This window comes from Aythya ferina, assembly GCF_964211825.1.
Source record: "Aythya ferina genome assembly, chromosome: 6".
Taxonomy (NCBI): domain Eukaryota; kingdom Metazoa; phylum Chordata; class Aves; order Anseriformes; family Anatidae; genus Aythya; species Aythya ferina.
The window spans coordinates 6,566,593-6,576,614 of record NC_140303.1 but is presented as its reverse complement, the minus strand read 5'-3'; positions in this window follow the sequence as shown (position 1 = coordinate 6,576,614).

Here is a 10,022-nt window from a genome sequence, read left to right as displayed (position 1 = left end):
GTAGTTTTTTGAGCTGTAACACTGCCTCTTTTGCCACTGAATGCGCTGTGGATGGAAAAAGCTGTAATAAATAGCACACAATGTTCCAAAAGCTGCTAGGGATGAAAAATGGGGATTTTAATCCTGTTGGGAACATTTTCACATTAATAATTTTCACATTAAAAAATAAACAAACTTTCAGCTTGGAGGAAATTATTCACAAACTCTGTGTAAAAACGTTGAGAGCTCCGTGCAGAGAGGGAGAAGGGGGAGAGCCGCCCACTGTCCCCACACATGCGCGGGCAGCCAAGTCCTCAGGCCTGGGGGGATATCTCCAGCTCTAGGCCCTTGTCACTCCATGCTTCATCGCCTCACGGCGTCTTCTGAGATGCCACAGATTCCCCCAGCCTCTTTAGAGTTTTAAGAAATAAATTCGCCAGCATTGGTTTCACAAAGGCGTGGGCAGACGGACCATAAATACATAGCGCCCCGTACTGCGGCAATAGCAATAGGACCCCACTAACAAGGGAAACCTTGGAGTGTGTCTTGCTGCCTCTGCTTCACAGTGGTGCTTCTAAAGCAGAAACGAAAGGTTGGAGAAGTTATGGAAAAATAGACCTTTCAGTCCACTAACTTATTTTAGAAGTTATTTATCTGGCAGCCACTGCACTTGGCCTTTCATCTGTTCCACAGCACAGCCTGACAGCCTAACACACTCCTGCTCGCTGCTGGCCACTTCAACGTGTGCATTTTCCAGTCTCGGTGTAATCCTGTTTTGGACTGATGTCATGGCTGCCACTCCAGCAGACCCATTAAAAATAAAACATACACATCTAGAGCCTCAGCTGCTCTCCAAACCAGACACATCTGATGGTAGAAGCAAGCTGCGCCGCCTTGTAAAGGGATTCTGCTGTACGGCATCTGTGTCCTGGGGAATGCTATACATTATCTACAGCAAAGTGCAAACAGTTTATAAGCATTTAAGCTCCAGGAAATAAATAAATAAATAAATAAATAAATAAATAAAATAATTAAAAAATTAAAAAATTAAATCTCTTCTCTGTAGCATTAGAAGTACAGCAGATCCCCCTCAGACTTTCTCTGCGTGCAACTGTAGCCGCAAAAAACACAGCAAATTGCTGCAACCTTCCAAAAGGACTGACATTCTCTCACCATGCCCGCTGCAGCTCCCTGCAACACAAGAGGAAGAGCAGAATGCCACTGCTGCTGCTTGAAAATAGCCTCATCGGCCATCAGCCGAGGACGAAAACGCGGCAGAAAACTCGGTGTGCCTTCAGGACGGAATCTCGTGAGGAATGTGGCACAAAGGGGAAAGGAAGATTAAAAGCTTTAAAAAATGCACTTGATGCTGGTCAGAAGACAAACTGCTAAAAATCCTTTTTCATGCATGAAACACTCATAGCACACGCATATTTGAGAAAGAGATGGACAGAAATAACTCAAAGGCATGCTTTGGCAAACGCTTAATGAATATGCTTCCTTTCCTCTAACTTAACAAAATATATAATATACATGAGGCTCTCTGCTTTACCATGATAAGGCCAGGTAACAGGAAAATACATATAACCTTCAGTTTACATTTCTGAATCAGAAAATAAGAATTTCTGGAAAAAAAAAAAAAAAAAAGAAGATTGCCTCTGTGGTACCACTAAGCTTCCAGCAAGAAGCAATTGCTAAGGATTTTAGGGGGAAAAATAATAATAATAATAAATAAATTTAAGGCTATTTGTATAAATGTCTGGCCAAATATGCACAGGACTACATCAGCTTGCTTCAAATTCAGGTGATGCTAGCTAATAATTGGAGCAGAAAAGCCAGCAGGGTTAACTAGTAATTCAGTCCTTATTGTACAGCAGAGTACCAGCTAAAGCTTAAGCAAATGGCATGTTAACTATATCATTCCTATTGCACCCACGGTTCGTTCCTGAACCATTCATGGTTTGGTAATGGCTAACAATAAAAATCTTGACAAGAAATCAGAAGCCAACACCTTATGTTTCCACACACAGCTATTCCACAGTCCCATTAGCTAAGTTAACACCTTGATGCTTGGGACACCTGGGCACGGAGCAGCACGGGGCTGCTGACAGCTCCAGGGCAGGTACGTGCATGGTACTTGTACAGAAAGAGTTACAGATAGAAATGGATGAACGAGAAAGTCTATTGAGTAATCAAGAGGCACCAAGATCTTTGAAAAAATACCTGTTACATCCATCAAGGGAGGGAGAAAAATTCAGAGATCCAGAGAACTGCTTAAATTAGAGCTAACTGCCCTGAACTAGTTCTGTTAGGTGCATTACAATCAGATCATTCCAGTGCCATCGTGCAAACCATGCAATGGGCCACTTCATTTTGCTTCACCCTTTTGTCTCCTACCCCCCAAAGAGGAAAGATGCTCACTAAAGCGTGCTTTCAGATACTGAGGGCTGAGGCAGTTCCTTTCCCACGCTTTGGCTACTTCAGTCATTTTATTAAATCAGGTGAAAGAACACTTGTGAAGTGTGCATTCTGAGTAACCCCGAAAGTTAAGGCATAGTTTGAGTTGGGATTTTAATGCACATTACACAAATTCTTAATGCTATTAACTGGGGAATATTTTGTGCATAAAGGGAAAGGGAAGTGAGTGCTGATAGACACTTCCAGAAGGATGCCAAAAGACAAAGGTGAGAAAAGATGGGGCCCTCAGTCCCGTTTGCTCTGCCTTTCTGCTCTTGACAAGTCCTATTGTCATTTCTAATGACCCTAGAGAAGTAGTGGAACCTCCAACGCTCCCTAATAACATAGTGAAGGTACTGCTGGGCTGCTGTTTTATTCAGGAGATAAGTGCTGCTCAGGCACATTGGAGAGAGCTGAAGTTCTATAAAGCATCCATAAGCCTTACAGTTTGCAAGGCTGCCCGTTGTGTGTCACATACAACAGGATGGCCAGAGACAGGAGGGAACCCATGAGCTAACCGGGTAATGCAATACATGGATCTGGGTTATATTTGTTAATTTACCAGCTATTATTAAAATACAGCCTAAAACACAAAGCTGAACTGTTTGGGTTCCATCAGCCAATGAGAACACAAACATACAAGAGCCAAAATATTACAAATCTTTTTTAAATAGGTTCGAGTGATCATTCATCTTTTTGATGGATAACTGGCTTTCAGTATTTTTTCACAGCATTATTAGATAAGTTTGCAAGACATGACAACACCATAAAACATAAAACTGAACAGAATGCCCTTCTGAGTCTCTGCAAACGAACTAGTCTGAAGTTTGCAATGCACAAATTGCTTTTGCTTTCAAATTGCCAACCGTACTGCATTTACTCTAGCATTACAGATGTTATTTAGCAGGTGCAGAGCCAGTTTGGCTGATTCTGGTGACGTCCATCCCCAGTCTTTGTGGCATCATCTCTAGTGTCAGACCCCAACCAAATGTAGCTGTTTTTGTAAATTACTTTAAATGACAGCTAACTGCTGTAAAGTGCAGAGAAGGCAGAAAAGTTATGTATGCGGCTCAACAACATCAGTGTAGGACCTTGGTACTCATTAAAGAGCCAGAAATGAACATTTTTATCTCTGGAATCTTAAATCTTTGATCCTGGTTCTCAAAATAGGTGTATCACATCCGTGGCCCAGTGAAGACAGACAGTTGTGAACACATGCGGTATTGGTAAGGAAAGTGTGATTTGGCACAGTGTTACCTTCAGTGCTTGAAAAATGCTTGCTTTGCACTGTCTGATAGAGGACAGCATTTTCTGTATGTCTAGATGATGCAAAAGAGTCCCAAAGAGTCGTGGTGAATGGAGCCAAGTCCAGTTGGAGGCCAGTCACTAGTGGCGTCCCCCAGGGCTCGGTGCTGGGGCCGGTCCTCTTTAATATCTTCATCCATGATCTGGACGAGGGCATCGAGTGCACCCTCAGTAAGTTCGCAGATGACACCAAGTTAGGTGCGTGTGTCGATCTGCTTGAGGGTAGGAAAGCTCTGCAGGAGGATCTGGATAGGCTGCACCAATGGGCTGAGGTCAACTGCATGAAGTTCAACAAGGCCAAGTGCCGGGTCCTGTACCTGGGGCGCAATAACCCCAAGCAGAGCTACAGGCTGGGAGAGGAATGGTTGGAGAGCTGCCAGGCAGAGAAAGACCTGGGAGTGATGGTGGATAGTCGGCTGAATATGAGCCAGCAGTGTGCTCAGGTGGCCAAGAAGGCCAACAGCATCCTGGCTTGTATCAGGAACAGTGTGACCAGCAGGGCTAGGGAGGTGATCGTCCCCCTGTACTCAGCTCTGGTGAGGCCGCACCTCGAGTACTGTGTTCAGTTTTGGGCCCCTCGCTACAAGAAGGACATGGAGGTGCTTGAGCGGGTGCAGAGAAGGGCGACGAAGCTGGTGAGGGGCCTGGAGAACAAGGCCTACGAGGAGCGGCTGAGGGAGCTGGGCTTGTTCAGCCTGGAGAAGAGGAGGCTCAGGGGCGACCTTATCGCTCTCTACAGGTACCTCAAGGGAGGCTGTAGCGAGGTGGGGGTTGGCCTGTTCTCCCACGTGCCTGGTGACAGGACGAGGGGGAATGGGTTTAAGTTGAGCCAGGGGAGTTTTAGGTTAGATGTTAGGAAGAACTTCTTCACTGAAAGGGTTGTGAGGCACTGGAACAGGCTGCCCAGGGAAGTGGTGGAGTCACCATCCCTGGAAGTCTTCAAAAGACGCTTAGATGTAGAGCTTAGGGAAATGGTTTAGTGGGGACTGTTAGCGTTAGGTCAGAGGTTGGACTCAATGATCTTGAGGTCTCTTCCAACCTAGAAATTCTGTGATTCTGTGATTCTGTGAAAATAAGCAAAAATCCATGTTTTCTAAGAATATTCCAACGCTGATTTTCAAATACACCTCCAGGGGGACAGGGGCCATGGCACACGATGCAATCCTAAATTCCCCCCACACTATTACAGTCCCTAACACAAAACCCAATTTTGCGGTACAGCTAAACCATCAGGACACCTTCCTGAGCAGGAATTTCAGTGTTCTCTTTTTCCTACTGAAAAAGCTCGTATATTATTTTGATTAGTAACATGTCATAGATTTGCTTGGCTGGTCTAACCACATGATGGAATACTTTTTTCCGCTATAACTAGAAAAAAAAATATTCCCGTTCAGCACATGAATTATGACTTCATTTTCCTCTAAATAACTGTCTTTGAAAGGGGTTTCGGCAACACCTCAGAAGCAGTGAAGGTTTTGCCCTTCTCCTCCCAAAACACCAAAGGCTTTCAAGTTTGAACATTCTGGAACTTATGTCTCAGTAAAGAGAAAACTAATATAAGAAATAATAAAATAAATAATATGCTTTTCCAAGCAAAACGTTTTGTCTTGGAGAAGTAAATCTTTCTAAGTCTCAGCTGTTCTCCTCAAGGCTGAGTGGAAACATGCAACTCAGGCCTCTCCACGGGTTTTGGACAAGGCTTCAGATTTTAGGGGATTTTCTCTTCCCAGAATTAAATATATAATCTCAAGATTCAGCTACACAAAGTCTGTAAACTTCCCTCAAATTTGCTAAGACTGAGAACACTTGCGTGGACTAATAGGAGTTCACTTAGGTTGTATGGAAGACTCTTGAAGACCTCTTGCTTAGGCAGTCAATAAATAGTATTTTCTTTCCTAAGAAGGAAAAAAAAAAAAAAAAAAAAAAAAAAAAGCTCATTTTGGAAAATGGATCTTGCATTTGCAGAAAACGAGAACACAAAACACAAAAATAAGCATTTCTGCAAACAGCAAATTCTTCCCAACATTCTCCTTATTCACAGTAACACGTCTTGGAATTAAAGAGCACCTTACAAATGTGTTCAAGGACACTTGTGGGAGGGAGGGAGAAAACTAGCTCGCTCAAAACAGAAATGCCCCAGTTTTGTGTTCAATTCATCAATCGCCATAAATCTCACTTAACGGCTGGGGGTGACTCATCGGGCTCCTGCGGCAAGGAGCTGAATTCATGTAAACTCCTACTCCCTAAGGGCTGGCCCCTCAATCCAAAAACAGGACCTGGCACAAAGAAAGTCACAGAATTGATTTTGAGATGCTTACATAGGTGAAGATTACTACTAAACTCCTGGGAACAGGACGACGTGATGCGGGTTCCCTGGTATTGCTCACAGGCGTGGTTTTCCTAAAGCTCAAACCCAGAGGGGTGTCCTTTAGCACCTGCTGTGCTGACAACTTATCGAGCAGCTATCAGCAGCTACACGGTGCATTTTTAAGAGCTATCCTCTGCTGGACATAAACTGTAGCTTCCTCACACTCGCGTCCCAAGGGCTGGGCAGTGTGTAACATCAGGTGCTGAGCAGCCAGCTCAGTGGAAAAACTGATCCCATGGCTCCTCCGCCTCTTCTGCCTCAGCCTGCAGCCAGAGGAGCAGGCAGCTGCCAAGCAGGAGCACACAACAGCCCCGCACATGGGGCACGGCCTGCGGCTCCCGTGAGGATCACAGGAGGTGCTGAGCGACACAGCAACTAGCAGCAAGAGCCCTAGGAGAGATGAACCCCGGTCGCACACCCGAGGCAGTTTTGGGGCAGCAGAACCAGCATCCATTCCACCGAGGGGCCCTGGTTTAGCAAGCCCAAACACTTAGCAGGACAGTTTGAACAGGAACCAGGACTCCAGAGGCCAACCAAGACAAAAAAGAAAGCTGCTGAACTGAAGACACAATTATCAAGTTCACTCATAGGTTGATCTTCACACCTTAACATTCGTTTCACATCCTTACAAGCCCAACTTTTCATTACCTAAGCTTCTGTTTGAGTGAAAGGTATTTTGTAAATAAAATGAAAGTGCATTCTCTTTTTTTCACTGCATAATTCCCAGTCCAAACATTTCCAGCACTTCCATTTGTAATGGAATGACCCGAAAACGGATGCTTTCCGTATTACCCTGAGGAAAAAGGACTGGTATCTTCCCAGTCTGCACGACACTGCCAATGGCAAGGGCCTTTCCTAAAAGGGATTATCACCAAGCTTTCCTTCACTTCAGTTATTTCAGTAATTTCGTTTCATGTAAATTGCATCATCCACAGCCAATATCATGAGCTTTAGGAAAATAAACCCCTGCAAGCCTCCTCCTATTCTCCTGGTCAGGGCAAATGGTACCTACATCCCAAATAATTGGTCCATTTTGAAGAAATTGCAACACCACTGCATGCAATTCTGTGATTAGTCACTGAAGACAGTACATCAGGTTAGATGTTCACACTTTGTGCTACAGAAGGACTGCTAGCAAATAACCTCTGGGAAGGATACGAAGACCTTGCCATAAGCAACTCTGTCTTTGCTGCTAGGATCATGTTTGATCTTATCTGCAAAAGACTAGGCTGGCAATTCTGAATTTCATTTAAAAGTTCTTTTTCAGACTATGCGCAACTTTATGGCTAATGAGAAGTGAGATACAATGGTGAAAACTAGGAACTCTGATATGTAGAGTGTTTCAGAGAAATATTTGTACCGATTTCAGTCCGTATCAATAGAGCAGCTCTGTTACAGATCTTTCATATTTATTGCATTTTCTTTTGGCATATGTTTCAATGTCACACACTCACCCCTAAATCAGTCAGGGCACAGTAGCATGGGAACTCTTTCATATGGCATCAACACACATAGGCAAAGAAGAAACAAGAAGGAAAGTTCCTGCTGCAGCTGGTGCGCGCCAGCTTTCTGCCTGCAAGGCACAGCTAAGCAAGGCCAACGAGTGTGATGGGAACTGAAAATGCTTCTTGTTCCACTAGTATTAAAAGATGGCATGCCAAAATCACCTTTCTGTCACTTTACAGTAACAGAAAATAGGAAGACCCTGCACCATTGCCCGTGGAAATATAGATTAGAAATCCAGCAGTACTGCCGTTCTGGTGCTTGTGGCCTCTCAATAACAAATAGGAGTATCCAAAAACAGTGTGAAATTTCGTGTGTAAGGTCATAGGTTTCATGCAAAACTGTAGTAACCATATAAAATAGAATTATCTTGCATTACTTATTTTTTATTTTAAATCTAAAGTGAAAACTCAATTCACAGAGATAACAGTTGGTTACTTCCACGAGCCTCAAGCACACCCATTCAAACAAAACACAGGTGCAAGCAAATTTTAGCATTTGCCATAAGGCTGACTGAAGCCTGGCGTTTTACAGGAAACCTTTGTTGTATTTGGCAGACATTCTTCTGTGGAGCTGTCAGGAGTTTTTGCCTACAGACGTAGTTGCTCAATGGAGGAAGAAAATTTAGATGAAAAAAATCAGTTGCAGATACTTTAGCTATTTTACTTTGACAGCCTAGATCATTTTGGATGTTTCAAAAGCTACACATCTAGAATATTAACCAACACTGCAAAGTAACCTTTGCTCCTGCTCCTCTGACCTTCCAGTTACTTAAGAGCACAGATTTCACAAAATGTGGCTAACAATCCATTTTATATGGAAACTGGGTACTTTTCAAAATCTCTGCAGTGCCAGCCAAGTACTTCAGCTCCTCCCACATCACCACGTAAGAGACGCAACATGTCTGACTCCTTTTTGTCCTCCAGGCAGAAGTGGCTGGAAGCACTGCAGGAACAATATACCTCGTCCCTGGGGAAAGGGAGGGCCTCGCATTGCTCAGCTGCAAAGTCTGCTGGCTGACCACAGGGAAGACTTTCACAGCTAGTTTCAGCTTAACATGATTATACTCATACACCAGAGTTTTGTTGGTAGTATCTATCTCAGAGGAGACCTTTAAGGAGGAAAGGGTATGTACCCTTCAGACAAGCAACAGCACCGGTCAGATGCCAAGGTGTGAAGGAAACTTCTATACAAAACATGGGAAGAAAGCAGAGAAATGGGTGTGAAATTAAATAAAATATATATATATACAAAAATAATAATAATTAAAAAAAAAAAAGAAAAAAAGAAAAAAAAAAAAAAAAGAAAAACAGTTAAACCTTTCTAATAGCCATATCAGAGGAGGGGAAGGGACCTGACCCTTATACTACATAAACTGGGGCAGAACAGCCTCAGTTCTGAAGCAGCACCTCACTGATTTCTTCTATCAATCTCTAAGGACCATCTCATGGTTTTCACTCCCACTGAAGACAGTGATCTCTTTAGATTTTTTTTTTTTTAAAGAATGAAAGGAAATACTGAAAAAAGTAAGTGCCTTACAGCTGCTTTCTGAATTGCTCCTCAAAAAGTAGCAGAGAAAGTTAATCCTAATGAAGTAATGTAATAAAGCACCATTTTTCCCCTTGCCTTCCAGCTTGTTAGGGTGAGACTTTTCACGAGGGCACTAGAGCTCCAACACGACCACTGTATCTTCTGCCTGCCTCCCCGTCACCGGGCACAGCCCACTGCTGGGCCCTGCTCTCGCTGCTTCCAGCAGGAACGGGATGGGATTCAAAAAAGACCAAGTGGTTATTAGTAGTAAGGAAGTAGCACAAATGGGATGAAAAGAGAACAGTACAGCTTGCAATCTGTTGCTTTGTGGTTAGAAATGCTAAGAGCAGAGGAATACTGTTTACACACGGCAATGCGTGGCTACAGCTGGTTTGTATCAGAGGAAAGGCCGCGAACATTTGTTGGACCATAAGCAGAAAGTTTAAGATTGAGAGTCTTTCTTTCATCCAGATTTTTTTTCTCAATACTGCAGTACTCGCCTTCCCTAGCTGGACAAAGCTTGGCGTCCTTTCCAAGTGGTAAGAAACAAAATCTTCAAAGGCATTTTGGAATAGGAAGCACTGGAGATCCAGCAGCTGCTTAAGGTAAAGAAGCTCACAAGGTCCTCATTATGGTCCTCACTTCCCCCAAGCTGTATCCTTGCTTACCAACAGCCACTATTTAAAGACAAGGAAACCTCAAAGCAAGATCTTTACACAGACTAACATAGTCTCATGTACGTCTGTCTCTTCTTATCCCAGATTCTCTGTACACACGGTTTCAGTTCAGAAAGAAATTAAAGGTGCAAGCTCAGTTTTGCTTCCTTGTTTTGGCACCTGTTTGCCCATCTGAAGCCCTGACTGTTCTCTGCACTTGCACT